At 34.4% G+C, this 6022-nt stretch overlaps 1 protein-coding gene across 1 annotated transcript in view; it reads left to right on the forward strand.

The window, feature by feature from the left end:
• Positions 1 to 1622: 1622 nt before the first annotated feature.
• Positions 1623 to 6022, forward strand: part of dtx3lb.2 (deltex E3 ubiquitin ligase 3L b, tandem duplicate 2) — a 25906-nt gene continuing 21506 nt past the window's right edge. Inside the window, exon 1 of the mRNA XM_016231594.1 lies at positions 1623 to 1656. The gene's annotated coding sequence lies outside the window, so the exon portion shown is untranslated. The remainder of the gene's footprint in view (positions 1657 to 6022) is intronic.

Consider the following 6022-nt stretch of genomic DNA (forward strand, 5'->3'; position numbering starts at 1 on the left):
GTGTCCCGTGAGTAATTGGCCTTGTGGAGAGGACACTTATCCCCATCGCCAACCCATCAGCGCTCGACCAGGCCTTCATAATATATATGAACATGAGAATATAAATGACCCTTTCAAAATCAAGCGAAGCCAAACAGCCAGTTAATGTAGCTGGTTAAGGCAGAATACTTTTGCAGGTTCGCACTTGCAAAATTATTCATATACATAAACACACACACAGGTTTGTTTTTATGGTTTATGGGGACTCTCCATAGGCGTAATGGTTTTTATACTGTACAGACCGTATATTCTATTGCCCTACACCAACCCTACCCCTAAACCTACCCCTCACAGGAAACTTTCTGCATTTTTAGATTTTCAGAAAAACTCATTCTGAATTATTTATAAGCCTTTTGAATTACGGGGACACTGAAAATGTCCTCATAAATCACCTTCTCGTTGTAATACCTGTGTCATACCCATGCTATTATACAAATTTATGTCCTCATAAACCACATAGACATGCACACACACAGACACATATATACTGTATATATGTGTGTGTGTGTGTGATATCCAAGGTCGCATTTAATTTGAAATTTGGATTATTTTATAAATGCAGTGAGCCCCGATAAATGCCATTTCTAATATTTCTAAAGTGTTTCTTTATAATGAACATCACTTTACCCGCTCTATAACGCAGTGAAAGAGCTCCTGTAGAGAACAATCGATTCTCGAGCCATTGATATCAACCTATTCAGCACCACCGCCATGGACAGCACCTGCTAACGTCGCACGTAAGAAGGTTTACCTTAAGCAGCATCCTAAGGTATAGTTCGGGGAACACGCCTAGAACAGGTATACCTCTAGTTAAGATATACCTTTAGAGTCTTCGTAGCGAGCTAAGAGACAACGTTAGTGCAGCCCTGGACCATTATTTTAAAGTGAAAAACACGTTAACTGAAGTAAATGAATAAGTTATTTAACATATTTTATATCTGACACATTCTGTACAGTCATACATTTGTGTGAAGCACTAGAGATATTGTACCAGTAGGTCTTTTGGAGTGGGATACATTGATACTGAACTGACACGAAGCAGAGATCATAATTGTGAACTAATTCAATCATGAGCTTGTCAGCATCCCTTCTTAATTATTAACATTTTAAAGTGAATTTTCATTTGTATTATTATTCTATGTTTAAGTTTGAACATCCATCCTTTGGTAAGAGTAGTAGTCACAATTTCAACCTGTAGCCGACTTATTTGGGGGATATCATATTCATAAATTAGTTTCCACAAAGAACCCAATTGTTCACTTTTAAGACGTTACTGTTGTGATTAGTAATTAATGGGTTATTCTTTATTAATTGGTCATAGTTCACAAGTAGTTCTCAATGAGGATATTTTTATTTAATAATGATCAAATATCTAATAAGGAACTACCTTTGTCCTAAATGTGCTACTACTTACTGCTTAGTTCATCTTGCTTCTGTATTAGTTAATAGTGTTAAGTGTTAATGTAGTACTAGCTATTACTTCCTGCATAGTTAACAACGGAACATTATTCTAAAGTGTTTCCACTTTCGTTAGCTTCGGCTGAAAAGCAGGGCATCAGGTTGAACCGCGCAGTTCAGAAGTCGACAGCTCACTCTTGACGAAGCTCTCGCTTTCCGGTAAGTGCAAGATTAAGGGGCAGATTTGTCCTTTTATTAGCTCTTTAATGTTTCGACATTACTGTCGACATCGACCTGAGTAAAAGTCTGGAACTGCTCTGCAAATCTCTAGACCGTCATTTTGAACAAACCATCTGCTGTCCAAAGAAGAAGCTTAATGCGAACACATATGTGTGAAGACGGGCATTCATCTTCAAGACCGATCAAAATGAAATAATTTTTGAAATGAAATAATATTTAAAAGTGTGTGTGTGTGTGTGTGTTAAAGTTTGTACGAAACGAAAATGAAACGAAACGCATTTCTCTCCATTCACTTCAGTCTTCAAGACAACATAGGTCTATTAACTACATAACGATACTAGATCGAGCATTTGACAACTTAATTTAACATCGACATTTTAGTGTTGATTTGAAAGGAGTCTGTATCTGTCTGTGCTGGTCTTCTGAACAATAACGATTCGCCAAAATATTTGGAGCATTTTCAATTTGTTTATCAACTAAATTGTCAGATTTATTTAGTACTACAGTAACACTTCAGCTACTACTAACTAATATGAAGCCAGGATGAACTAATCAGTGATTAATAGCGAATGTAGGACTGAGGTATAGTTCCGTATAGGTAATCAGTCATTTCTGAATGAGATTAAACTCATGCATGACTACAAAATGATAAAGGATTACCAGTGTTGGGGGTAACGCGTTACAAGTAACGCGAGTTACGTAATCAGATTACTTTTTCAAGTAACTAGTAAAGTAACGCATTACTTTTTAATTTACAAGAGAATATCTGAGTTACTTTTTCAAATAAGTAACGCACGTTACTTTTTTTTCTCCAGTTTATAGATTGACAGCTCTGGTGTCGCCATGGTGAGAAATCAGATGTTACTGTAGTTCTAAAATAAATATGAATATGCATTAATTCATCTCTCTCACAAAACACACAGATTCAGTATTCCTCAAAATGAATAAAAATAACGCAACTCAGAATATGACGCAAACCTGCAATAATTAAATGTTAAACAACACAAATATGCTTTATGTATTTAATCCCATTCTATTAACCGATGTCTTTGCTTCTGAGCTTCGATGATGCAGTTCAAGCGTACTAATAAGCACAAATTATTCTAGACAACATTTGTGTGTCTTTGTTTATTGCTGAAGTGTGTTGAAATGTCTTCTTCTGCGTTCTACTGTACTTTCCCTTCAGCCTGAGGCGCATTCATTTCACTTTTGGTGTGAAAGGCTTTTATATTTGCCAGAAATATAACTTTTTTTTTATTTTAAAAGCAAACAAGCAAGCCCTGTCCAGATTTAAAAAGTAACGCAAAAGTAACGTAACGCATTACTTTCCATAAAAAGTAACTAAGTACCGTAATTAGTTACTTTTTTTTATGGAGTAACGCAATATTGTAATGCATTACTTTTAAAAGTAACTTTCCCCAACACTGACGATTACCAGTTAATTAATCACAACATTAGCATTTCTGAGACATGCCTTCAAAACATTCAATCTTTAATCTTTTAAAACTACTTTAAACTTCAAACTATTTCAGACTGAAAACCATCAAACTTTTCAATCTTCTTCAAACTTTCTGGTCCGGCTTTCTCAAGCCAACTTAAAGTTTGTCTTGACGAACTTTTTTTTATCTATGAGAAAAGCTTAGTTATTAAAAATAATGAATGCAACATTTTTAATTAACAGTTTTTAGCATTTCAATGAGTTCAAAAATGTATTTATTAAAAACGTATTAAGACGTGGAACGGCCGTATCTCTTTGCCACCACAACAAACGAGAGACTTTTCAGACGCGCACTTCAGCTTGCCCTCTGCACCAGGCGCGAGTCAAACGCGCGCGGAGAAGGTGCATGTGCCAGATGAGCTTCAGTAGAACAACAGTGAACTGCGGTCTGATGAGATATTGTTATATGTCAGTAAAACAATCTTTCCTGTCCTGTCAGGTGTTTTGCTCATGACGCACGCTCTTCGACTGTATGCAAATATGAGGCGCATGCTCTATCACTTCATCAACAATAAACCGCACTAGAAACTGCGAGCATGCATCTTCAGTTAATTCACGAAATGAACAAAATGGCGATTAAAGCTGCAAAACTGTGCATGCATGCATGTGCATTACATTTAAGAACGTCTCTCAAAAGCATGCAGCCTACTGAAATATTCTGCAACTCGGGATCACAATAGGGTGCAAGATGATAGGCTATGTCGTTTAGAAATATATATAATTTAATGCACAAGTAGGCCAAATGTGAGCACAGTGCAGTTAAATGTACTAGAAAATATGCACACATTTTTCGTTAATTTGTAAAGTACGAAAATGAAAAGAAAATGAAACCATATTTAAATGCATAAAATAACTCATTTTACATTCTTACATTATTTTCCCTTGTACAGAGCTCGATTTAGGTATGACAAAAGTGCTGCAATGAATTAATTTGGACAACTAATAGAATGCTAGAATAGAATTACTTTTTCAGAGTTCATTTATTATATAAAATTCAGTGAAGGTGGACTATAGTTATCTGCATGTCTCATCCATGAGTGGGCCTATGCAATGATGGAGAACAAGCTTTTTCTAAGAAGTATATACATTTCTCAAATGACAACAATCATTACAATTATAATTTTGAGCAAAAATAATTTTGATCAATTTAACTATTATACAGAATGACGAAAATGTGACTAAGATTTCATTGACTAAAACTTGACAAAAATGCTCATTCATTTCATTGACTTAAAACTTGACTAAACAAAAACAGGACAAGGTTGTCTAAATATGATAACTAAAATGTACATTTGAGTAGGACTAAGACTAAATTAAAAATGGCTGCCAAAATAAATACCGTACGGTTAATTAATAATAATCTTATTGCTAAAATATCAAGTTTTCATTGACTTAAACTAGACTAAAACTAAATAGGATAAGGATGACTAAATATGATAAAAACTAACAAGGACATTTTTTAACACTGGACTAAGACTAAGACTAAGACTAAAATTGAAAATAGCTGACAAAATTAATTTTTCTAAGAAGTATATACATTTCTCAAATGACAACAATCATTACAATTATAATTTTGAGCAAAAATAATTTTGATCAATTTAACTATTATACAGAATGACGAAAATGTGACTAAGATTTCATTGACTAAAACTTGACAAAAATGCTCATTCATTTCATTGACTTAAAACTTGACTAAACAAAAACAGGACAAGGTTGTCTAAATATGATAACTAAAATGTACATTTGAGTAGGACTAAGACTAAATTAAAAATGGCTGCCAAAATAAATACCGTACGGTTAATTAATAATAATCTTATTGCTAAAATATCAAGTTTTCATTGACTTAAACTAGACTAAAACTAAATAGGATAAGGATGACTAAATATGATAAAAACTAACAAGGACATTTTTAACACTGGACTAAGACTAAGACTAAGACTAAAATTGAAAATAGCTGACAAAATTAACACTACGTCACAGCCTTTTTTTTAAAATTCCAACCATTGGATTAAAAAAAATGGCTGTTTTATTTGTGTGAGGTGGGTTGCTACTTCTGACAAAGCGCTGTTAAATATAGGTGAAACTACGCTGCAAAAAGAGTAAATAAAAAGCTTTCTTAAATAGGCAAAAGAACGCATGTATGTTTTCTTAATATGACAATTAAAAACCAACAGACTGATGAAAATGCGGGACATTTTCTCAATATGTGCAGGGCAAGGGGTGAAAATGCTGTGCGGTGCAATGCAAAGCGGGACGGGTGGTCACCCTAGTGTGAGAACAGTGTCAATTGCGTGAGTCTCATGCTGAATGCGTGAGAGTTGGCAGCCCTGATAGGCTAATGTGCAAAACAGAATGTGTCTTTATTTGTTTTCAGTCTTATGTATTGTAGATAACGTCATCAACCTTTAAATTTGCTGACATTTGCCTCTCAAATGATAGTGCTTGTCAAATATGTCCCTCTTTGTAATGACAGAAAAATGTTACCTAATGCAAATTGGAAATCTCAATTAACAAACTGGGTTTTCAGAGAAAGTTTATAGATTATAGATCTCGTCTGCACTTCTGTTCTAGCTTGTTGACTTGCTAATCTAATCATTTCTTGGTAACACTTTACTTGAAGGGGTGTGCATAAGACTGACATGACACCTTCATAATCATGACATGACACATGTCATGAATATGAAGGAGGTTTTATGCATGTTTATGACAACTGTCATTAAGTGTCATTCACTCAGTTATGTCATTTTTAATGCACATATGACATTATTTGACCTAACCCTACCCCTACCCTTACCCCTAACCATAGCCCATAACAAAGACATCTCAAACAATGTCATCTTTGCATTA

The sequence above is a fragment of the Sinocyclocheilus grahami genome, unplaced genomic scaffold (assembly GCF_001515645.1).
Source record: "Sinocyclocheilus grahami isolate Dianchi unplaced genomic scaffold, SAMN03320097.WGS_v1.1 scaffold396.1, whole genome shotgun sequence".
Lineage (NCBI taxonomy): Eukaryota > Metazoa > Chordata > Actinopteri > Cypriniformes > Cyprinidae > Sinocyclocheilus > Sinocyclocheilus grahami.